Here is a 26,753-nt window from a genome sequence, read left to right on the forward strand (position 1 = left end):
ACTTAGGGCAATGGCACAGAGCAGAGTAGTTGTCTGCACCACCAATCAGAGAGGGGTCCTCTTGAATAGCTCTGTCAAACAAGAGACAGGGATGACATCCTCCCTATTATGCTTCAGGTTACACGTCCTTTTTGTGAAACAGGCAAAAACAGATTTTTAAAATTATTCTTTCTCTCCACTGCACAAAGCTTATGCCCTGAAGAACAACAAAGTCACTTCTGAGTCTCAGCTGGGTCAATGTGCAGAAGCCTAAACTTACATTTGACTCAACGGATTTCACCTAGAAAAAGAAAGATACATGCAATGGAAGAGTCTTTCAAATCCAGCACTTTCTGAATGTGCTGTGCTACAAACTGTTCTCTCCAGCCAATATGGTCATTGGTGGATAGTGGAAGGTGTAAGGGAACATACCTGGAGGCCCCAGGTTAATAAAGGCTGCACTAGAATTTTTTTAACCAATTTTTTTTTAACCAAGAAAGATGTTCTAGTTTAGATTTAACCCAAAATACTTGCATAAACTGAACTGCTATAATCATACAGCTTTGAAAATGTCTGAACTCTGCAGTGTCAGAAATCTCCCTTCTTCCATTCCCAGTCTATGTCTAAATGTAACACCTATGTAATAGTTATCAAGAACATTCAAATACACCTACCTTTCTTAACTATGTTGCAAATAATCTGGAATTGAGAGAGATGGTCAACCCAGTCATTGATGCTGTCAGTTCTTCCAAGACACTTCAAAAAATAATAATAATTTGTTGACTATACATAATACATATATTAGTAATACATATTCATTAGTAATTAGTAATACATATAATAATACATATTCACAACCCATTACAATGAGTCAATCAATGGCATCCTCAATTCTGTGCATACAGACTTTGTGCTATGACATCAATGAACATATATTTTACCTTTAAAAGCAGCATAAACATTTTAAATGAAAAGTAAAATAGATAAAGTATTGTAGACAATAAAGTCAACCCTTAATGCCCAACTTGCTGGGTATGACAATGGGGAGCCAATTTCAATGGAATGATTTATAAAAAGAGAATTCTTTCCTAAGGTTGCCCCCGCCCCAATCCTTTAATTACGATCTCCCATAAGTGATCCAGGACAGTGCAAGTAAGTAAATACAGTGGTACCTTGGCTCACAAACTTAATCCGTTCTAGGACTCTAGTCGTGACCAAAAATGGTTGTGAGCCAAGTTAAATTTCCCCATAAGGTTCAATGTAAATAAAGTTAATCCGGTCTGTAACTATTTTTTTAAATCAGAAAAATGTGAAGCAAAGTGACAAAGAACAACAAAGATCGGGGCCATCTCCCCACCCCTGCCCAGCACAACCATGATTGCGCCTGTCATCCCTGCATGTGCCCGTCATTCCGGCACGCTGTGGGGAGGGAGACAGCGTGATCACGGGCGCACTGGGGGAGGGAGAGATGAGTGCGGACAGGGTGCGCTGGGGGAGGAAGAGACAGAAGCAAACACAGGCGCACTGGGGGGGAGACGGGTGCGATCGTGCTGAGGGGGAGATAGCCAAGATCACAGCTGCGCTCCTGCACGAAAAACAGGCGCAATCACGGGCACGCTCATGCAGGAAAGACGGGCGCAATCTCGGCCATCTCCCCCCCGCCCCCCAGCACAATCACTGCCATCTCCCCACTCAGTGGGGTGGGGAGATAGCTGCAATCATGGTTGCCACCCAATGAGGAGTTCGCGACCTGAGTTAAAATTTTTATGAATTTTTTGTTATCAACCCGATTTGGTCATGAACCAAAGCATTCGTGAGCCGAGGTACCACTGTAAATTTAGTATGATGTCTAAACACAAATTAGCTGTTAAACAGCAATAGTTACAGCTGGTAACACTCAAGTATTTGAAATTTCTGTTACATGTATTATTCCAATGCATGCAAAGAATATTACAAATTATATACTTAAATGTAGCCTTGGAAGTCAAGTTTGAGGGAGTGGCTACACACTCCAGATTTCAGTTCAATACCAGCAGGGGAAATTTAGGAAGTTATTGGTCAGGACGTAGCCTATCCTCCTTTCATCAGCACTAACTGAACTGGTCTTTGAGTCCCATATAGACAGCTCCTAAACAGAGATTCCTTCCAACCAGAGATTCCAGTAGATAACCACACCCTTAAATTTCAGTCGCGATGCTGTGTAGATACATGAAAACACATTCAAGGCCTAATGGGTTTAAACACACACAGATGCCTCAGGGTTCACACGTACTATCACTGCAGCCCAGATGTTCAAATTCTCAGCAAAATTAACAGTTGACTAGTACAATGCAGTCTGATTCCAGTCAGTCAGCAACCCCCTTCTCTTCATTTGCCACAACTTGTGAATTCCATCTCACAGCAGAAGAGGGAATTTTTGTGCACAGACATAAGAGTCACAGTTCTCCACTGGTTTTTCTTCAAACTGGGGAAACAAAGTGAATGCTGTTTCTTACCACTCTGGCTTGAGTCAGAAGAGAGTAAGCATAGATGAAACAGGATAATAAATCTGTTGCAAATGCTGCATGTGAGTTTAACTCCTGCAGGTGCAATAGGGATTGGACAGGACCTGCACAGAGACACTGGAACAGCACCATAGTATAACTGCTTCTTGCCACAAGCCACCACATTAAGTTCCTAATAACAAGGCTGCACCAAAACAAATGCTGCTCTTCTTATTTCCCTTGAACACTTTATGAATAGCATAAATATAATTCTGTAATGAAAACTAAAGGATCTGATGATCAGATACTGCAGCTTGGAAATACAGTTTATGCCTGGAACCTGGCCTCTTTCTAAGGCCTGCATCAATTAAAGCAGGAGTGCAGAACCATTTGCAATCCAAGGGCCAAACTGTAATCAGAGCAAGGTCTTGGAAGCTGCTTTCCATCAATCAGCAAGGTGAGAGACTGAGCGGTCATGGAAAAAGATTATCCTTATTGATAAGCAGTATGGTCCTTCACATGTCTATTCAGAAGTAAACCAAAATTACTCATTCAGCAGCACTGAATGATTAAGGTAGCTTAACACTAAGTTTCTGAAAGTCTAATCAGAAGCAAACAGGTGAAAACTCAGAGGTGGGCCTGCATCACGCAGCAGCTTTCCTGTAGTCTGCATTCACTATCCCTATGAAGGATCAGCAGATGATCAGACATAAGAACTTCTCCTGCAGAACACTGAGAAAGGGCACCTTTTTCAGTGCTTAGCAGGGAAAATCTTCTTTATGCTGGGAGAGGGGATGAGAGTAGAAGTTTCTCATACTTGGATTAAACTATAGGCCATTCTCAGCTATGACATTTATGAACCAATAACATAATCCTGGATTTCAGCTGGTGTAATCTGAAAGTTATCCATGGAAATCTCCCTTTCGAAGGCCAAATCAGCCAAAATGCTATGTTATGAACTTGGAGTTTATGCAGGAGTTTGCATCAGAGTCTAGAAAAGAAAGCTTAAGTAAATCCTTTAGAAAGGATCAGTCCTTCTAATGCCCAAACAGCATTTTTAATAGATCACAAGACTCTTCATGCTTTTTAGTTAATATCCAGTTCAATTATCCCTTCAATTAACCCTTTATTATTGGCAATACTTAATGTCATTTTTAATAGGAAGGTTCCAAGGAAGAAAAACAAAGAACTCTTTTACTGAATGTTGTGCTCTCCAGAAACAGTCATGCACTGAGACAGAGATGATGGCCCATGGATAATTTAGCCACTTAGGCACCTATGCTTAACTATTAACTAATAGTTAAGGAGCCTCTCTCACAAAAAGTTTAATGAAGGTATAAGTGTTAGCAAGGAGGAGCTGAAGGATATTCCATGCAGCATATACTGCAATGCGAGCAACAGACTTCACCACAACGCCATCCTATTTTTCCAATGCAAGTTTGTGCCACCACGAGACAGGCAGGCCTGCCCCCATGCCTGTCAAGATGCTATAACGAGGGACATGAGCAACATCCCCTCAAAATATTCCTGTTGCCAAGGGAGCTTCTTGTATAGCATTCCTAAACTGGAACCCAGTGCTGAAGAAAATTCTGTTCTCTCTTGATAGTAAACAGCAGTTCATGGAATCAGGCAGCAAGTTTTTACAGAGGATGCATGATTTTTGCATGTGTACTTAGACTCCTGCTTCCAGTGAGCTGGCTCTATGCAGGTGCCTACATACAATGATTCGTATTATTCTATTAATAGTTAACAAAGGCAAGCTATGCGTAAAAGTTGAACCCCAGGCACAGGAGTGCTTTAGCATTGCTGGCTCATCGTATACAGGATATAACCAATGGACTTGTCCATTTCAAGCACATGACTGTATGAATCAGCCAAGACAATCCCACTGAAATCAATGGCAAAGCCAAACAGCTTTTTGTGTACTGGGGGACCCAGTTGACAGTTTGATGAAAGTTCTTTCAGCAAAGTTCATCTCTTGCTACCCCAAGCTATAATCAGTGCAAATCAATTACAATCATAGCCTTGGAATGTCCTTCCAATTAGAAGGAAACATTTGTGCTCAGTGTTAAAGAAAGGATTTTTTGTGCCCAATATATTAAGAAAAATAATTCAATAGTTTTTGTCCATGTGAACATCTGTAACATTGCCAAGGTTAGGGAGATATCCTGACTATAGGAAGAATTAAAGCCCACACAAAAGTTAAACTGTATGAAGTAAAGATAGCCTCTTTGTAAAAGTTGTTCCCTTCACTGAACTCACTTGCATGTCTACATTTTCCCACACCTTATGAAAAACCTCAACAAAATATCAGTGCTCCATAAGACCAGGGTGCAGAAGATTAGAGAAGGTACTTGAAATCAGTTTTCCTAAGCAAACTGGTTTAGGAATCACACTGTAATTTAACTCTGGGAAAGTATTATTATGTTCTTAAGAGAACTGGGACACTAGTGGCCCTCTTCAAACAGCAAAGCTCTATAGCAGCCATTTCCTAAAAATGCAGTTCCTTAATATATCTCTGTTGCACAGTGTGGCACCTTCCGGCACATTTACAGAATACATTCATCAACAGGAATGCATGTCCACCAATTCTTGTCACTTTTGTGCAGTCGTCATTCGATTACAGCAAAGGGAAACCCCTGGAGTGCTACAGTATTTGAACTCCGCACGCCACTGACTATCTTGTTAGACATGTACACACTGAGATTAAAGAAACACGATGAAAACAATGTGTTTCAGGAAACAAAGAGACCCAGAATCAGCTCCTCATAGTCCAGTTAAGCATGCTGAAAATACGGCAGGCAACTATAGAAGACTGATCTTCTGGAGGCATGATCCACATTCTAGATGCTCCTGGAAAGGTCTTGACTCAGGCACTACAGCTGCTTACCAGTATATGCAAAGCAAGCTCCTTTCTTGACACAACCTAGTAAGTCAGGCAAACCCCAGTTCCTGGTTTCACACATGCAAGGAACAAGACACCAGTAATGGGACAGTATGTAAAAGCTAGCTAGCAAGCAATAAATAAATAAGGCACAAGGGCTCAGAAAGCCATTCAGATCACATGAGAGGACTAACTCATGTTTCCTCATAGCCTGTCACACCCTTAAAAACCTAAGCTCAGAAAGAAAGTCATGACAAGCCCTGCTTCTCCTGCAGATTCTGTTCTTTCAAAGAAACACAACAAAACATAATAGCACAAGGAATGTTATGTGGAACAGACCAAAGGCTTATCTATGCCAGCATTCCCTGTACCTTTTCCAGGTCTAGGATATCTTTTTTGAGGTGTAGTAACCTCTGTACTGTACTGTACACAGTATTCAAAGACTGATCACTCAGTGTGCACCAACCACAAGATTCGGTTTGGACCTTGATTCTGCAATTCAAAAAACTACCCACTTCAACTCAGCCCAATCTGGAGGCTGCCCACTTTGACTCAAGTCCAAATTCAAATCTCAGTTTAGAAATCCACATTCTCATGCTTCCCACTACAACTGAAAATCAACAAAGGGTATGACTGTTTTTCTTCATGTCAAGTATTTTTCTTCATGAAGATGTTACCACTTCACACAAATGGGTGTAGAGGCTTTTGTACTATGCACCTTCAAATTCTGTTTAATATTTAGTCATTTACTATATTTCTACACCACCCAATAGTCAAAGTACTCTAGGAAAATAACTCTCTTACTTCTTGACAAAATTGGATGAAATTTGCAAGGAGTTATCCCTTCTGAGAAATGTATCTGTTTTTGGAGACCTATGAAGTTTCCTGAAATCAAGCATCGTAATTATTTTGAGTAATATGCCGGGCACAATTCCCACAATCACTGACCAGTCATGGCTTATCATGTCATCCACCCATGACTTGTTGGAAAATTAAGCAACTCTCAAATAGCCTATGGACATTGTAGGGTTATTTAAGGATTGATGTAAATGGGATGCCACATACACTATGGCTCATAAGAAACCATGGTGGCTTGCTTTAGCTATCCAGTATGTCTCTCTGACCTAGTTCATACAATCATCACAAACTAAACAAGCCACAGTGGCTTAAGACGTGGTACATGCAGGCCACAATTTCCATAATCACCTGTCCAGCTGCAGCTTCTCATGTCCACACCCAAGGAAAATGGCTTGAAGGGTGAACACCCTCAGATAACACATGGCCAGGTGGGTAGTTATGTAGATAGCACCTGGTACATATCACAGCTGAATGCTCCTTCTCCTCTCCATTTTATCCTCACAATTCTGTGAGGGGGGTTTGGATGAGAGAGAGTGATTAGCCCAATGTCAGCTAGTGAGCTTCAGGGTTGAGGAGGGACTAGAACTGGCATCTTCCAAATTCAAACCCCAGTTTAATACTCTAACCAATATACTACACTGAATCTTAATCTCTTTTTAGGCAATAACTATAATGCAACACAAACAGATATACCATTAGTTTATTATTAACTTTATTAAAAAAGAGATGCACATCAGTTTTAATGTCTTGTCAGTTTTATACCCTTTGAGTATTTCAATTGTTATATAAAAGATAACCAACTTTAAAGTGCTAGTTTTGCTGGCTTTCAGGGCAGTTACCTAATTAAAGCAATCTCAGACAATCATATGGGGTTTGATTAATCTATTAAATCTGCATATGTATGCATATTAATCAAACAGCAACTCTGAAAGAAAAAAATACTTCACTTTTCAATAATGCATGTGTATGCTGCAGCAAGCAGCATATGAGAAGTATTCCTTCCTATACAAGAAAAAAGTAGGAATGTCCTTTCTAAAAGGGTTCATAGATCCTGTTTTTTGTACATATTTGAATTAAAATTTACAGTCCTCGTGGCAGGGATAATTAGAGGGCACAAGGACTGGTAGATAAAATGTCTTGAGACAGCAGAAAAGTGTCTGCAATGTCTGGCCACACAGCCCAGGTGCATGCTACATTCATACTCTCTGAGAACAGTGTTGTAGTCTGAACTGGTTTTGTCACATCACACAGAGCTTGATTACATGAATGCCTACAGCCAAAGCCAATTCCAAGTGGGAGCAGGAAGCATTGCCCTCACTCTGAACTGGGTTTGTTTTGTCATTATGTACACTATATGATCACAATCAGCAGAGATCACATTCCCAGATAATCAGTGCATGAATATAGAAGACCAACATTAACTGGCCAGTGTGGAGAAGACTCGCCACTTGATATGACCCCCACCCTTTATTACATATTAAAATGCATGGCCAGAAAAAGAAAACCACCATTTTTTAAGTCAACAATGAAATAAATGGTAATTTTAAAAAACCTTTGCACTCAATTAAGCTGGTCATCTGTTTTGGGTCAGGGAACAGAGATTTTAACAATGGAATCAAAGTCATAAAGAGAGATAGGCATAAGCATAGGTAAACTTAGGGTATAGCCTAGATACACCTGCAACAATAGGGTTGGCAACATTTTGTGCCTCTAAACACTTTTGCAATTAAAATATTAGCTTATTAGTAGTTTTCAAGGGGTATTATTAATTTTAATGCTGCTCAACTGTTTTAATATTTGTAAGTTATTATGTTTTTGTTTATTGTACAATATCAGAACAGTAAAAATAAAAGTGAGCTCACATTTAAACCAATTAATATCAACTACTGTTGCAGCTTTAATTTGAAGGAGAGTTGTATCTATACTGATCAGAGGCTTGACACTTCACAGAATTTAGTAAAAAAAATAGCTTCCAAAGGTCATTGTTGCAATTTTTATTAATTTTTGCTAAATGAATGGAGGACCATGTTCTAAATGAGAACCTAACTATAATATATAGAAGTCTTAGAGAAAGATGCTGTCTCCAGCAGTGTACTTATAAACAGGGGAGATAATATAAATTAAATCAATCTTTTTGTATAATGCTGTATAAGACCATTATTAAGAGTACGCACTGAATACAAATAGTGTCTTTTCTCCATGTCTACAATGTTCTGCACATCATAAAATATAATAATACACAAAGGCACAGTCATGAACTAAGATCTAACTTCTGCTATCTTCATAAATCTAAATAAATAAGAAAACATTAATTGAATAAAACCTGATCCACTGCTAAGAACAGGACATTCCAAGTATTTTAGGCACATGGAGTGAGATTTACCAGCTTCAAGTAAACAGAAGAGATAACTGATGTTTCTACAACCTTTCAGTTTTGATTATTTTTGTCATTCAGTTCCCACTGACTGTAACTTCAAGAGTATAAAGTTTTTTCAGTGTGTTCCTTTCACTGTTTCAATCATACAGTGGCTGCAATATAGCTGACTGGGCAGTGCTCCTTTCTCACACAGCTTCTCCCAAATTTTAGAAGAAAGCACTTTTAAACATACTTTAATACCATGGTAGATTATATGCATGTAACTTTTTAAAAAGCTACTGCAGCACAGGACAAGTAGATCACAGCCTTACTTACATGTAAGTGGTTATGAAGGAGCTGTTTTCTGGTCAGTTTCAAATGTAGGCTAGGAAACCAGCCTACTTGCTTTTTCTAGTCCCCATCTCACTCTTTTGACTCATTGGACAGGTTTACACACAAGGTCTAGCTAACCTGAAAATTAGGGGTGGTGCCCACAGGACAAAAACAAAATGTATTTGCATATGCTAATTTACATATGCTGTAAAGTGTGCACATAAGTGCACAAGCACATGTGCCTTTAAACTACCCTGTCTTCGTAAAAAAGGGAAGTATGGCTAGATGGAAAGGCAGCATTTTATTTCAGGAATGGAAAAAAACTTCAGGAAGAAAACCTTGGGCAGGAGGTAAGCTGATGGTGAAGTACATGTTGCCAAAAGACACTTAATTCAAGAGGATCAGAAAATGAAGAACAGGAGATGTGGGGAAGGTAGCACACCTTTGCTGCTTCTCCCACTCTAGATAGGATGCTCAGTATACTCCAAGTTCAGGAGCTTACAAACATCTAGGATGCAACTCACAGGGCTGTACACTAAATCCTTTTAATGGATTGTACAAGATGAAGAATAAAATACTGCCTACATTATTTCAGTTTGAAATGAGAGGTTTCTTTACCAGGAGGCTTTCAGAAATCTCAGTGTAGGTGTGTGGAAAAAGGGAGCAATAAAGGCAAACCTAAAGCTGGCAGAACTTCAGGCTCCTTCAAGGTCACTGTGTAGATTGAACACAGCTGGTTCACAAGGGAAACAAAGGAAAAAAGGTTGCTGACAAATGAAGCAATGAAATTATGCTGTAAGTGGGGAGGAGAATGCCAAGACATGATGGGAAATTACAGCATCATGGTCTGCTGCTAACACAGTTCAGGAAGTAAGATCATCACAAGGAGCAGCATGTTTTTTGACTGCTCTTGCCAAGAAGACTTTTTCACAGTGAAAACACTGCTGGGTCCACAATACACCTCAAGCTACACAACCAGTACCCTCAAACAAGCCATGGGTTCTGAAAGTGGTTTCATATGAAAAAATAAGCCACTCTGCCAAAATGCACTGGGTTCCAACAACATTACAGCTTACCACAGCTGAATACCCATGGTGGGTTGTCATTTTGTCCAAGCAAGGTTGTTGTTTCCAAACACTACCATTAAAGCGAGAAAGGAAAGCAGCTGTTAAAATCAACCCTACACTTTTGCTCAGTAGGAACTATTACTGTGTTCTCCCTGCTTTTAAGTCTGGGGAATCCTTGGGATAGGGGGAAAGCCTTGCTTTGGAGAACATAAGATGTCTCTGCAACTGGAAATCTACAAGAAGAATACAGGAAGAAGCATCCTCCCCAGGCTCAACTCCTCCCATACTTCTTCAAAAACCAAGAGGGAAAGCAAAAGAAAAAATTAAAAAACCACCAGCAGAGTACTAAAACAATTCTTAAAATGCCTGCCAGAATGGTACCAGAAATACCACAATAAAGGTACCAAATGAGTCCCTATGAGATCATTCCATAAATTGGGTGCCACCAGTGAAAATGATCTCTTTAGTACCCATCATTCTCATTTTGCAATGGCACTAGAAAAGGGCCTCAGAAGATGGTCTTTAATGTCTGATTTGGTAAATATCTCATTATCTTACTATAAGCTTTGGTCAAATAAGTTTCATGAGTTTTTGTGACGTTTCAAAACATTATGTAACCTTTTTGGCTGAGATGTCAGTGGGATAAAAACATGGATACAGTGTGAGCAATAACTGCTCAATTGTGTCACCTGTAATCTTTAGTCTCCAGCCACATTCCTACGACTAACACGCCTGTATTTATGTTAGGGGAATGATCAGCACTGCCTCTGAATGCTGTTTTACTACAAGGAGCTAATGTTTGTTATTTTATGATAGGATGTTAGAGGAAGGTTTTGTAGACAACCATCTCTAGCTACAGTATTACAGTGATTAAAAAATCATTAGTGCATTTGTTATCTATAAATAATACTATTAAGCTAACCCAAAAAAGAGTACAGCAAGTTAAAGACAATAAACAGTGAACCCACACACTGTAAACTGAATTTTACCATGAAACAGTATTTCTTACTACGACATACTAAATATGAGAACGTACGACACGTCACTCCAAAGGCCCACCTATTCAAATATTGTTTATTCAGTGTCCAACTAGCTGCCCATAGGGAATCCACAAGCAAGACCCCCTCACCATTGTTCCCCAGCAACTGGGGAGAACTAGGATCATATAAAGTCATTATTACATGTAGAGAATGATGAAAATACTGAAGAACATAATACATAGAACTGACCCTGCAGCATGCTACTACGTATCACAAAATAATAATTATTAACATTTATGTAACAATTTATTTACTACCAGCCACCATGGCAGTACAACAATTTAAAACAATTAAGCCTTGACAAAAGAACATAAAAGGTAAACAATAAAAACAGTCACAAGGGGCACAGATAGAAAATTATTCAACCACAGCAGAAGTTAAATTGTCTTGTCATAAGCCACACAGTGATCCCATGGGTCACAGAAAGAATTTAGTCAGAAGGGCCTGACTGCAGAATTAAGACAATTCTGCACTTCAGGAGGAGAGAACCAGCAGATTAAGGAGCACACCTAACTGAAACAAAGGAAGCCAGACCAGGTAACATCACGCAGAAAGTGATGCAGACCCTTCCCTGGCATGCATTCATCCAGCTTATTCACCACTGCTTTACTTACATTCCTCTCCTTTATTATAAAGGGCAACCTGTCTTTCAAGCAAAGGAAACATAATGCACTGCTTCTTCATAAATCTTACTGCTGGATAATGTCACATATTAAATGCTGGATATTAAATATTATGTTCCCAACTTGTAATAGGATTGTCAGTTATTGTAGGAGACTGGCACAGTGCAACCTGAAAATCCGTTTGTGGCTTTTAAGCAGCTAAACCGAAGGAATAAGAAACTTCATTCTGTACTGGGCACATATTAAAATTCTTTTAACATATTATTTAGGTTGTTTGGGGGGAAGGGAAGAAGCACCACATATGCAATATAACATTACCGTTAAGTTCTTTTATTGAGTTTGCTTTGAAACTCCTATGCCACAAGTCTGAACAACTGTACCAGTTTTTGTCTCTCTTAAGATGATCCATAATATATTATACCAGAGTAAAGCTGTATGTATACTAGTTTACTAGGAAATAAATCCCACTGAATGGATTATTTCCAAATAAATATGTTTAACATTAGAATGTAAAAGTAGCACCAAAGATTATGGATGTTTATGCTCAGAAGAACAAGTGACCAGGAAGCTTTCTACTGTATCATCACTGCAGATGATCTTGTATGCTTTTTATGAAAAGACAACTTCAAAGTCAACCATTCATGTGGTTGTTACATGGAATATCAAGTAGAATCACTAGGAACATACTTCCCATTCTTTATTTTTAAAATTAACAACTTGCACATCTTCCTAGATCCTCTATAAATATGAGAACAATTCCAAAATTTTAAAAAATGAAAACTTTAGATATGTTCTTGAAGAATGGGGTATTGAGATAAATCCAAAGTCTGTATATTCTTCAGGTGTTGTGCCCCACATGCTTTTATGATCTATCCTCCTGCTCCTGAAAAACCAAGTCACAGTCTTTTGTAAGCAGGATCTTCTGTGATGAATTTGTCTAGGTTGAGACTCCAGCAGTAGAAAACTTGCCCATATTTAAGCAATTAGCACAACGTTTTATAACAATGATGAGCAGTTTTTAGAGCTGATAATAAGGAGAAAGGGCATAATACCAGCATGGATTCCTCAGGTTGGCTATATTGCGCAGTTAGCATAGATATGGGTCACAAATCATTAAGTGTTTCATTTAACACATACTTTTTGATGCATAGGAACCAAATAGTTCAATAAGCCTTTCTTATTGCCCTCCAGTGTTAGAGAAACTGTACTAAAAACAAAATGTAGAGGAATGTAGTCAAATAAGTTTCATTTGAGATAAAAATTAGTTGTGCTAATTATTACTGAGTGGCAATGCACAGAGGAACCATCAAAATTATGTCCTACAAAAGGTTTAAACCAGTGTTTAAACCAGAAGTGTTTAAACCAGAACTACCCACACCACTAAAACAGATTCAATTTCACAAAAGAAGTAAACTTTCCAGTATCTTTTGGAATGCAATGGAAAGAACAAGCTATTGTTCATGTAAATCTCACCGTGTAGAGATAGGCAAACAATGATAGATATATTGCAGAGGTGGACACATGGAGGTTTGGGAGGCACATGTGGCTCTTTGAGTTTATTTTGCGGCTCACCACACACCACTGTGGGTGCCTAGGGGTGCTCACTTGCCACTTACCGCCACTGCACACCAGTGCTCACTTGCAGTTCTCAAACATCTGACATTTACAGTAGGTGGCTCTTCTGTTGCACAAGTCTAGCCACCCCCAATATATTACTTTATAGCTGGCTTATATAATGAACTAAATACAGATAAGAAATTAATCTAAGCTAGATTTCTCACATTCAGCAATTTATTAGACTTTCAACAGAAACAGATTTGACTGGTATGTAAAAGGACAATAGATAAGAAATAAATTGGCTATAAAAACAGAGAAGCTATACACATTTGTACTTTAACAGGTATCCCAACAAGTGAAAAAATGTTTTTCCTGATTTTTAAAATAAATAAAACTGTACAATAATACAAATTTCTATACATAAGAAGCCAGAGTATTCATTAATAGGAAATGAAAAATACAAAGAATTGAAACAAGCAAGACGAAGTCAATTTTTTCCAGCTCTTCATTCTCTACTCCACTGTCTACAGCTAGTGCACCAATGGCAAGGCAACTGTTTTGTTTTGGTTGTTTTTTTGTTTGTTTTTTGTTTTGTTTTTGGGGGGGGAGAAGGCCTTTTTTCCCCATCCTTGAGCATCTGCTAACTTCCAACAAACAGCAAAGAAGAAAGAAATTTATTCTCCAAAAGCATTCCAAATCACCTACAAGGGATGCACTTTAAGGAATGTAGCATATGAAATAGTTAGAAAATTGTTTCCAAAAATAGCAGAAATAAACAATTTCTGCCAGGGTATTTTGTGAACTGAAAGAGTGAGGATGTAAATTGTGTGAGTTTAAAAGGAGCATTAGTTTTGGTAGCAAATTTCTGTAGATTCAAACTTCTCCATTACATTTTGGAGAAAATGAAAATGTCAAGCTTTCCTTTCAAACTTTTATTAAGAAGTTTGGGTGATTATAATTGGCTAGCATTATATATTTATGCATTAAAAGCAGCCACAGGTCCTAGAGGTATTTCATATAAAGAGCGGAATACATACTATTTTACCATCATAGCACAAATTCATTTCTACATGGCAAAACCATAGTTCCTCTTAAATGACGATAATGAGGAACCACAATTAAAAGGTTCTATTCCACAAAACACTGTTATCATCTTCTGCAAAGGAATAGAAATGTTCTAGTCATTAACACAGAATAAATCCAATGAAAACAAATCCAAAGTCACACACACATTTCCAAGCAACATCTGAAAATAATTTCCCAAGATAGGGTGAAGCAAAATATTTTTTTAAGAAAAAGTACTGAATATGAGAAATATACATCTTGAGAGCCTAACCTATGCATCTCAATGCATCAATGTAATCAGCTCTGTTCCAGGTATGTTCCCCTCTACTCACTGTCCTTCAGGGGACCCAAAAGGTCCTTCCCTGATTTGCCACAGCCCATGAGCAGTTTCAACAGCCAAAAGTAGCTTAATTTTGTGGCTCATTAACACGAGAGCTCAAATCTGAGTCAAGATGTTCATACTAGCATTGTTTATGCTTCATATCAAGATACTCACTCTTTCCAAGATTTTCAAATACACAGCATGACAAAACGTAACTGAATGTAAAACATTTTCCAGGAGAGGAATATAAGTAAATGGAATGAGATAAACATTTACCCAAATATTTCCATCCAACATAGGAAACATTTATTTTATTCCCTTTCCAAAGTATCACAGAAATCCCAAGCAAGCCCAGAAATTTATTTGATGGTAACGGTGATATGACAGTCCAGAATTGCCACATCTTACTTTCATCTTCTTAAGTGTGAGCAACTGTCTTAACTGTCAACCCTTTTCAAATTATCAGTGCAATAAGAGTGGGACTGTAACTCAAATAAATCTTAATCAATTAATATATGTTCAAATAGATTAGTTTATTAAATCTGCATATATTTGCATATCAATAGAACAGTCTAAAAGGGCCCATTCTTTGTTTTTTACAAATGTACACATACATTACAGCAAGCCCAATTGTCAAAAGAAACATTTCTTTTGAGTGAGAAAAGGGTGCCTCTTCTAAGAAAGTCCCTGTCAAGCAGTGATTTATATATATTTACATTTAAAATAAACAAGATTTTCTTCTTAAACCTGCTGCCTAAAAAGCAAACTTCTCAAAAATTTACAAGGCTTTCTATCAAACTTTGGTTATTCAACACAGGTATAAAGCAGAGATGTAGGGAAAACAAAATGTTGGTTTCTCATGTACAAACTCAGCAATCTATCCATTGTACCACACTAAGCCACAATCTTTGCAAGAACTGTTCTCAGTGAGCCATTTGTGAAAAATATGAGTTGTCCTATCCTCCCTAATAAGTACTTTTAAAAAATGAACCAAATGCACTATCTAGTTTTTATTCTAAAGCCTGCTGGCATTTGCAGGATGAAGGAGGAGGGAAGCAAATTGGATTTGAAATAACAGGAAGCCATATTCAAGGCACACTGTACTTGAATATGGTTTCTAGCTATTTCTCCCAAGCTATATGTTTTTTGTTCCAGTCTACCAATAAAAAGACCTTTCCGATCCTCAATAAAATCAAGGTGACTTGTTTTTGAGTCAGTATTTATGAGCTGCATTCCCATGAAAATACAAATAGCAAGTATACTTCCATCTTTCACTCTCCCAGTATCTGCAAATATGATCTAAAAATGCTAGTTACAGCTTTGCCAGAAAAAAGTTATAAAACAGCAACATAAAGGGCACGGTGTACAGTTCCCGCATGTATTCAATGTCTAAAGAAAATGGTAACTAGAAAAGCTCTCAGTCCAAGCTTGTTAAGAATGGCAGTAGATAATTTATATCCCCAAAGAACTTTACAATACCTACCTCTACCAGAGCTAAAGAACCACTGAAAATATCAATAGTAAGACATTAAGGAAAACATTCTTGAATGAAGAAACTGGCTATTTTAATCAACATTAGATATTGTTCGCAATATTTGTTTCAGAATGTAAATCATTCTATACTGTTCACACCAATCATAGATACCAAGCATTCGTTACTGAGAAATTCATGCACCACTATCACATCCAGTATAACAAGTGTAACATAAAGAATCTGAATGTTTATATTGGAAATCTATCCCCATTGGAATCATCCTGTAGTGTTCCTCACAACGCTGGACCAATAAACAGACCAGAAAGAATGAACAAGGAGAAGAAGCACTACGTTTTGTCTCATATCACCTGCCTCCCCATTTTTCATCTGTTGTATCTGTATGTGTTAAGTACTGCAACCTACTAAGATCAGACTATGAAAGAGAGATGAAAACAAAACATCAACAGAATGATGGAGCCAAAGTACACGCCTATGAATATTTCTCAAAGGCTTTTTCCCACAAGAGAACCTATACAACCACCACTATTTGTCTATATTCCACACCATAGTACCTTCATGGAGTTTTCTGGCAACCAAATACTGTAACTGCAACAATCTGCTATATAAGAATACATTTCTGTGTCATCTTTGGGCAAGGCCCCTAAAGAAAGTTTTCAAAATACTGCAATAATATAATGAATGCAGAGTATTAAAACCTTCAATTGAAAAAAACCCATTAAAAGTCAGGTGGAATAAAAAATATTTTTGCCACCCACATAAGAGTCATCAGAAATTGGGCTAGTGATCAGACTTCTACTTTTAAGGTCTCCACTTAATGGGAGCATTCACACAAAATGGTAAACATTTATAGGCGACCCTTCTCACAATGCACCCCACAGACAATCAAATGCATTGTGAATAGGGGGTACTGTGCCTCCCTCCTCCCACATCCCCCTGCAGTAACCCCATGTGTCACAGCGTGGGTCACTCAGCCACACTGAGCCACTCACAGCTCCTTCGGCACCAGTTCCCCAAGCAGCAGTAATGTGGAGCAGGGGGAAAGCTTCTGACAGCTGCCCATCAAGTGTCACTTAGCATTTGGGGCAGCTGTCAGAGACGCTTGCTCAGTAGCCAGTTGGCTAGAATGGCAAAGATTTCTTGCCATGTAACTCTGTAGTGGTTTGGTTACCACTGGGCTTGCTGTGCCATCCATGATTGGGCAACACAGCAAGCCCAGGAGTAACTACCAAGCCCTACAAGAAGCCATGGCCTGTTGGTGGGCTTAGGAGACACCCTGAATAAGCCATAGAGGGTGCATGTGACAAGCCAGGAGACTTGTCTTGCAAACCCTGTCATTGCCTGTTTGTCTTACAAGCAAAGACCAGTACAGCTGTAACTTGAAGAAGGTTCTTAAAGCATTATGTCACTTAGTTGAATATGCATTTATATTGTTGAACTATTTTATCTTTTCTAACCCCAGTGATCATACCAAAAAAAAGGAAAGCCAATTTAATAATAACCAGGTTTTTGGGATTTTTGAGGGGGAGGAATCTTTATTATGAGAACATTTGAGGGAACAGCAAATGTGCATGTTCTCATTTTGCTGCTGAAATGTGTATTTGATTTTCTATTTAAAGTTTGCATAGAAATGCATAAACCATGAGCCCTAAATATTGGCTTTTTCCACTGAATTCACTGTGCCTTGGACTTGATTAATTTGTATCCCATACAGGTTCATTATGAGGATATGTAGACAAAAGCCTCAGGCTCACATGTTCTCCTTCTCCTTCCTTTGTCCTTTCTGTATGAGGGATGAATTTTGACACTTCCCTTTGCAGCTTGGAACAAATGAGCTTCCATTAATCCCAAAGACATGAAAATATAGTTTGTTTAAATCATAGTTCAATCATATCAGAATCCAACCATGGCTTAATATTTTGGATTGAATGAACAAACCACTGTTTCCAAAAGTTAACTGGGAAAGTGTGCTTTGGTGTATACCACACACAGAAACATCAGTCTTACTTCCCTTACACATGAAGGTGTGGGAATGCACAAGCCCCAGTAATGTGTTGCTTTGAACGTGTTTTATGGTTCACTGCTACAGGTCAGTAGTTATTTCAAGTTCATAATTGTCTAGAATGAAGAACATGTCTACCTCTTCCAGTTTCCATGATGAGATTTTGATTTCTTAGGATGTGCAGTAGGTCCTTCAGGATGCTCTGGACATTTTTAATAGAAAACTGCTGATGTTCAATCAGCCTGCTGGTATGGCCCTATACAAATTACTTTTAAGTCCTGTCTGTTCTTACTGATATAGTATTTACCTAAGTGGTAATTATTACTTTTTGAATAAGTGTTTAATCCCTTCAGGTTTAAATTCATTTGAGGGTCTTAAAATAGCATATAACATCTATGGAATATATAATATTGCTAGCCTAGTTTGTGTTTCCAATGGTATTTAAGTACAAATACATATTTTCAGGTACATTTATTTAAATGTGTTGCATTTTACCTGGATTCTACTTTTAATGGTGGTAGTATCCTAGAAGCTACTGTCTCACATAAAGGATTCCTGTTTCATAGTCAATACATCATATAAAATGCTTTAACAGGACTGGTGCCTTTTCCTCTCTTGGTTTCCTAGGACTGTTTTTGAACAAAATAATTGTCCAAAAATTAATTCAAGTTATTGCTGTTGTAAAAGAAGCTATATATTGGGGACAGGAGGACTGCCTATGTTCTGAAGACTATCTCACACATGACTTTCTAGGATGTCATGTCCCTGTGAAATCCTTGAGCCAATTCACATGCTATCAACAATGGAGAAATTGTGTGAACATGTACGCTCATTTTATGGCTGACATTGGATTCTCTAACCAGAATTCATAAACCTAATCCAGAAAACTGTTGCTTATCCACAAGTACAAAAATTAGTACCTTCAAACATCTTGCAATATGCTTCCTTTCCACTAGCTAAAGTTACCTCATGTGGTTATTACCTGCATCTGATTAGCTGTATACAGCTGAAATGCTATGAGTTACTATCTCTGGCTCAGGGTCATATCAATATTGCAGGTAGTTTTATCAATTCAGCTGGCACATAAAAAGTTCTATAATTCCCATTGTGACAGACTTTTTTTCTGTCCAAACAAGCACAGGATTGCACCCTTGCTTAATTAAGAAAACCTACCCACTTTCCAGAGTAACCACCTTTCAATGGTTTTTTAATAGCTCTCCCTAAATTATTTGAAAGAAACTGGAGAAGAATAGTGTGATGCAAACCTTGAATCGAAAATGTCTGTTCCACAGTTTCCAGTAACCCTCCAGCCAGCCTTACCGGCTCTGGCAGGCTGGGAATTATAGGATTTTTCCCATCTAAACCTGCATCACATAGATGAAACAACCATTCATGGAAACTACCATACCACAAGGCTGTCTAGCAGGAAAGATCAGAGACATTCTTTTCACAGTACTTCACACCAAACCTAAGACAGGCCACCTGATTAGTGGATCATTCTTCAAGTGTCAAAAAGTGGGGAACAGTATTTGCTCCCTATCTGTGTCAGTATTTGAACTTCTCAAAAGATTCCACAGAAATGCCAGCCACAGTGACCTCCCTGTCTCTGTATGTAAGTATACCTGCTGTTTCAGTCTACTTAGTACAGATTCAGGTAAAAAGGTAAGCTACTTTAGGTCATCATTGTTTTTTAACTGGCATACCTTGTGTCTTTCTGTTATTTTCCCTTCATGGTTTTTTCCCCCTCACAAACTGATTTAGAAATCTGAGCTTGGCTTCACTCACTTCACTGTATTCCATCCATGTTGCCTTGACCATTCTGGCATACTTTACAATAAAGTTTTCAGATGACAGGAGGTAAGGAAGGAAAGAGGATAGCAACTTAATTCCAGGGGAAAATAAGCCATATGGCACACACCAACCCAGATTAAGTGGGTGTATATAGTGGCCATACCAACAAGGTGGAGGGCACACAGCTGGAAGGTTGCCCCTCTGAAATGGCGCACCACTACATCAGTTCTACACTTCTTTCACTCCCTCCCTCCCTCTCATATACATGGAAAGCAATACACAGAGTAGTATGGTGAATAAGGCTGGGCTCATCTGGAGACCAGAAGAATGCTGAAGGCGAAGACCACAAGTTCCCCATCCTAGTCTAAGATAACAAAACAAACAAAAATCCTGGAATCTGCAATGACTTGCATTATTGCCTTTTCAGGTATCACTTCAGAAGACACATACATACAGCCAACAGAATTCTCTAACCTGAAATTCATGAGAAAGCCAAAAGCTTTGGTTAGCAAAGAGCACTGAGTCATTATCCATCAAAACCCAGCAAAGTAAGAAATTGGCTTCTGTATTATATACATCATAAAACACAATGATGCATACAAAATTATAACAAATCATCTAATTCTATGTCTCTAATCCTATGCTGTCCTGGAAAGAAGTCCAGCTGAATTCAACATGACCTATTATCAAATAAACATACAAAGAGGCATACATGCTTACGCAGAACTTAGTATCACTGAGTTCAATGTGGCTTACCCCCAGGACAGGTTTGCATGATGTGACAGCCCGCCACAGCTCAATTTACCTGAGTAACTGTTGCATTGTTTTCACCATCTATGGGAACCACTGGCTTTCCATGGCTTGCTATGTCATGTGAACTCAGGTGGCAGGTACTGTTTCAGGGTTAGACAACCCACAAGTAACCTTAAAACAAGCCATGCTATATTGGAGGGTTATATAACCCCAAAATAGCACCTACTACATGGGTTCACATGACAAACTATGGTAAGCCAGATGCCCACCGGTGCTATGCAAACTGGTGTCTGCTGCCTCATGGTATGATACAACAGGCTCAGGGTAAATTCAGTCACCATGGACTGCTGTGTGTGTGAATCAGGCCAATAACCTTGAAGCCACAATGACTCAGAGGACTCAGAGTGGCTTCACTGTGACTACAAAGACCCTTCCCCAAATAACCCCATGGCTTCTTGTAGGGTTTCACAGTACCTCATCCAGACCTGGACAACAATGTCCAATAGGCCTATACAGCCTCTTGGCAAGAGTGGTAGAAAGTCTGGCCACGCTGGTCAAGCAGCTCTGACGACAGCTGCCCAAAGTGTCCAAGTGGCACTCTGGGTAGCTGACATCAGCTTTCCTGCTGCTGCACAGCACCTAGGGTATTCTGCCGGGTCTCCTCAGAGTAGGTCCAGCAGAAATGCCTGTTGCCACAATTGCAGTGGTGGATGGGGGAATTAACTGCAGTCCTCAGGAGGAAGTCCAGGTGAATGTGTTACCCTCACTCAGTAACTGCTACAGCTAGTGATGAGCAGTGGGGGGAAATGAACCATGTTCTGCTCAGAGAAGGCAGAGCAGAATGTGGCTTGTCCTTACCACTGCCAGTCCTGGCTAAAAGGAGTTGCCAAGCAACCCCTCTCTGCTGGATTAACAGTGGGGAACCTTCGGCAGCTGCTGAGCAGATCGGATGAGTTTTATTTTCATCACTGAAAATGAAATGCCTACATCAGATAGGTAAAGTGTCAATACCTATATTTGAGAAATCATCAGATCAGTTCTTCATTTTCACAGAATAGCCTGACTTATCCGCTGAATGTGTTGACCGAATATAGAAATTAATTGTATATGTCCAGTTTTATTTTTAATTAAATGCATACATTCATTTAATTTGTAATTATCAAATTATGTATATAAAGATTCTAATACTTCCTTTCTGTCCTAACTCTTCTGCCTTATTCAGCACACCTCAAGCTCCACAATAACAGAAAACAACACTCCTATTCTGCCTGGGTCTTTGAACATGAAACTTCAGTCAGTAGAGCAAAAACTGGATGCTCAAAACTTTCACGAAGCAAGAGCTGGCAGTCAGCATAGACAGAGCCTTTTTCAGGAGATGCAAAACTAAAATGAATATCCATGACTGACTACTTTTCCTGTAAGTGTGTGCAAATGACAGAGTCAATAATTCATTTGCATGAGTCTGTAAGGGTGCAGTCCAATGGCCACCAGATGCTATCAGGCCCTCCATAGGAGAAGAAAGCCTTCCTGCTGTGGCCGCAGAAAAATGCTTCTTTAGAGCAGTGGGTGAGCATTCCTAAGAGTGGGGTGGGAAGGAGCAAAGCACCTGCAACATATACCAAATCCAGGCCTCAGCCTCTCCTTCTCACAAGGAGAGAAAAACATTTAGCTGTCCTAAATTAGCTGCCCACATGTTCTGGAAGTTGAAGCACAGAAGCAATCCAAGCCTCCATGCTCCTCCTGTCCTTCATTGGATGCCCATAACCTCTGGCACAGACAAATTAATGTAACTCGCACAATGATGGGTTGCCCTTCAAAGCTCTGAGAGGGGCTTTTTTCCACATTGTCAAACCTGACAATTTAAATTTAGTAAATTTAGTTTTGGAAGAAGGTGTTGTATAATCACTGACTGACAATGTTTATAAGCCATGTGATATCATAGATTATGGTACACATTTCTCTTCCATTTACAAAAAAACAAAAACAAAAAAACTCTCATTGGAGAAACATACTATTCCTTCTTGACACTGGTAGTTTTCATTAACACTTCAATGATTTCAAGAAAGTAATAATAGACTATAATCCCATACAAACGCAGTGGGATTTATTTCTCAGGATACAGATATAAGATTGCACTTGTAGTGTATAGAAGAAATGTCTGAATTTATGTGAGGTCCACTAATGTTGAAGAGTTAAAATTCTCAGGTATAAATGAAAGAATGCAAAGAAAAAAATCTATTAGAAACATTAACCTTTGTTCACATTCCACAAGCAAGCAGATACTTCTATCCTATTGCTTTATTCTTCCTAATTTTGATTTTATGAAGCGATTTTAAAATGGCTCCATTTATCCTTATTACTTCTGTCACAACTATTCCTATTTTATGAAACAGTTCTTTAGTCTTACATCTACATCTATAAACAGCACCTTGAACTATAACCATTAGCAAGTGCTTATTTTCAGTAAAAGCTTCAGCAGCTGATTTCTGCAAATCAAACTGTAATGATATCAGAGTAAGCTTGGGAAGGGTGTGTTTTTCCGATCAGCTGGCAGCCCCATTAATGACTGGAAAAATAATGTAATAATAAGCCTGACAGTCAGTTGCTGAGGTCATGCAATAAACCCATGGAAAGGCAGGGGGCAAGGCCCTTTATCAAATGAAGTGAAACAGGCATATGGGTTCGCCAAAAGATTTATGATGCTTAGTGAAGGTTTCCCATGTTAACCCAAGCAAACCAAAGCTTAAGCAAATATCACTACTGATTATCAGTATAATGTTGGAGAACCTATTTCCATGTATTTTGCATGAACCTAAAAAAGGCAGAGCTCAAACCGACAGAAATCACCAAGAAATACGTGTTTCCTAGCTACTCTAAAAACTTTGAATGGCTGCATACTGATGAATTGTTAAGCCAAAACTCTGGCCTGAATCCAGTGATGTCCTTCTCCCAGTGGAACAGAAACCGCTGACAAAAGGTACCCCCCACCCCCGCCTCTGTGCAATGCCAAGATCTGGTCCAGAGGACTCAGAGTCTGTCCAGAACAGATCCAAAGGATGTGCAAATATTTGCAAGAGAGGCAGGGGAATGAAAGAATGGGGAAGCCTCATTATGCAAGCAGAACTCTTCGCACAATGCTGGATCTGAACCTATGGTTTGAAGTTTGTTTGTTTCTCCTAACTATAGTTAAGAATAACTACAGTTTATCCAGGTTCCAATGACACAGCAAACTGCAGTTAATCTAAAACAGAATGAAAAGCTGCTGAAATGTTCATGGCTCTGCAGATGAAAAGGTACTGGGTAGACAAACAAGCCCCGAAGAAGGCTAATCTAATTTTCGTAACACTGAACTGTTTTAAGTGTTATGTCTGAATCACCCCACATTCTCACATTTGAGTATTACTGATAAACTCCTTAAAGGTCTCCTCGTTCATATCTCCCATTCCAAAACATTTTGAGATTCCTATAAAAACTGCTTGAGGCAACAACCCCCACAACCCATTTTTGAAGAAGATGCTACTGACATTTTCTTTAACAGACTAATGCAACTTTACTTATATGGAAAAAACTAAACAAGAATAAGCATTGTAAATACACAAGGTATGTTTTGCATATAGTGAAAGAGAAAACTCTCCCCTGCATTGACTACGTGGTGCACTGCAATACTTATTGGTTCCAGGAAGCAATGCTATTTTAGGCAAATAACCTTGTGATAACACAAGGCAAACTTCATACATTGAACGAAAGCTTCCTTTAAGGGCATTATGCAGCAAAATTAAACATGTTAAAGGCACACTAATGCAATTGCTTCATTACTTCTCCATACAAACACAGTCTTGAACTATTGGTACCCCCACTCACAGCCAATAAAAGGAAATGCAGGAATATCTTTTTTTTTTAATTCCTGGTGGCAGTAGAATAATCTGGTGCTTAGTATTTCCATTAAGTATTTCTCTGTTTCATTAAGAAGGAAACCATTACCTTTATAGTGTTTATCTGTATTGTGAAATTGAGCCAATGAACACACCAACCAATTCTCAGCTGTACATTTCAGAAAGATTTCTGAAGGAGCCAAAAAGAACCAAGATCATGAATAAAGCTAAATGGCCTAGAGTTAACAGAGGTCCAACTGTTGCTCTTCTTCACAAGAAGATGCTTCAGTTACCAGAAGGCAAAACGGGTAGGGGTGGGAAACAACTTATCAAATGCGTTCATTCTTACAGGCAGCCAAGAAAACCTGCTGTGAGATGCAGCAGGAAGCTTCTTTTCAGTTTGTTGGGGGGGGGGGAGGAATGCTGTAGTACAAATTGTGACATGCGAAAGTGTGGTAATGACTGTTCCAGAGCTCTGATTTTACTGTCTGAAACAAACCACCCATTTCTACAACTTCCCCGAACCCTGTAATTATCAATCCCCTCTGCCACAAAATAAGCAAGTTAAGCACCTGCAAAACTGCCCAAACTGAATACGAAAGGGGGGAGACAAAGGCCGCAAATCTGAGAAGAATCTCGACCACTGTAGCCCCATTTCTTAACCCTTACTGACCGATGATCGCATTTTGAAAGAGCGAGAATCTAAAGCTGTGCAACATACTGATGGGAGAAACAGCAACACACCTTCACCTGTTCCAGCCGGATTCAAAAGCAAGAAAAAACACGGGGGTGGGTGGCAGAAGAGCCTTTCCGGGTGCCATTTCTTAATCTAACGCCGCGCGGCCCCCATCTTCGCCACAGAGCCTCCCCGCACTCACCTTGGCGCCAATCTCCCTCGGGGGCCGTAACGCGTCGTCCCCCACAACACGGCTCCCCTTCCCACCCCATTCCCCCTCCTCTCCAGCAGCCTCCTGGTCTGGGGAAATGCAAGAACAAGGAGGGGGATTCTCCTCCTCCAGGAGGAGCTCTGCAAAGACAGGCTGGAACACGGGCCGGCCAGCCGCACCGACTCTCCTGCACACCCACCTTCAGCAACTCCGAGCTTGCCGCAGGCGACGCAATTCCAGAAGCCCAAACCAACTCCAGGCAAACAGGCGCAGGAGGGAATTGCGGCGACGGCTAATGGGTTCAGAAGCCCGGCGCGCGTTCCTGTCCGGTTGCGCCCTCGCGCCCTTTGGCCGCAGCGGCTCCCCCAGAAGCACTCTAGCCCGTCTTTCGCCGGGTGGCGGCCGCCTCTTTCTCCTTTTCCGCCGCTGAGTCGCAAGCTGAGCTGCCCTTCTGCCTTGCTGCTCTGGCCCTGCCGCTTGGAGCGTCCCCGTCCTCGTAGGCAGGAGCAGCCAACCAGCTTCCCCAGCGCTCAGCGCAACACACACCCGGTCCGCCGGCCTCTTGCTCTTCCTCCTTCCAGCTCCAGGACTGGCGTGGGGGGAGGGCGAAAAGAGCCCCCAAACTGCGTTGCCGTCGGACCAGGCCCCTCCCGCCGCCCGGCAGCACCGAGGCTCTTCCCCTTCCTTTCTTCCCTCCCACCTCTCCTCGCCGCCTGGACGCAGCCTTCAGCTCTCTCCGGTTGCCCGCGCTCGCCGTCCTCTTAATTCTGGCCCCCTCCCGCTCCGGCCGCTGGCGCTCTAAGGAGGCGTGTGAAAGCAAAGCACGACGTGTGGCCCCGAGAGCTCCGGCACAGACGCACAAGGCGGAAGGAAGGGATCCCGCCAGGTCTGTCTCGGGGAAGGCGGAGAGCGGGGCTTGGAGCCTGGAGATTCACGCCGTGCTATGCATGCCTCCTGGGTTCCAAACACAGCGGCGAGGGAATTTTGTCGTCTCGATCAGGGTTTGGCACACTCCAGGCTTGAGGGATCGACATTGTTTTTGACTAGAACCGCAAGATGTGGCAACCGGAGCCTGGTGCAAAAAGACAAATGCTTAGAATACAGAAGGCTGAGACCCGGAATCCGTTTCGAGAGTGCCCGATTTGAATGGAGTTTCACATAAAAAGCCTGCTCCCGTTTACCTCATTTCTTCTTCATTTCAGCAGTGTGAGTTATTAAACCGTTGGGAGCCAGAAGCCCTTGTCAGTCTATAGCGAACCAACCCGAGATTTCCCAGTCCATTTAGCTCTGCTGTCTGCCCTCCCCTGGGCTAGTTCCTATCTTTTAAGGAAACTATCGTTTTAGACTTGGGTTGTATTTCCTCTCCAGGCCTCACAGCCCTTAGTCCAG

General features: G+C 40.1%; 1 protein-coding gene across 7 annotated transcripts in view; it reads right to left on the minus strand.

Annotated features, from left to right (window-relative positions):
* PIP5K1B (phosphatidylinositol-4-phosphate 5-kinase type 1 beta) overlaps positions 1 to 25,995 on the minus strand; it is an 86,471-nt gene extending 60,476 nt beyond the window's left edge. The window contains exons 1-3 of one of the 7 annotated variants that reach the window (XM_044446734.1): positions 25,564 to 25,995; positions 654 to 735; positions 3 to 71 (exon numbers count right to left, since the gene is read on the minus strand). The gene's annotated coding sequence lies outside the window, so the exon portion shown is untranslated. The other 6 variants (XM_044446735.1, XM_044446740.1, XM_044446738.1 and 3 more) reach the window with 6 other exon arrangements.
* Between the last annotated feature and the right edge of the window lie 758 nt (positions 25,996 to 26,753).

Source organism: Varanus komodoensis, unplaced genomic scaffold (assembly GCF_004798865.1).
Source record: "Varanus komodoensis strain SLA01 unplaced genomic scaffold, ASM479886v1 scaffold5, whole genome shotgun sequence".
Lineage (NCBI taxonomy): Eukaryota > Metazoa > Chordata > Lepidosauria > Squamata > Varanidae > Varanus > Varanus komodoensis.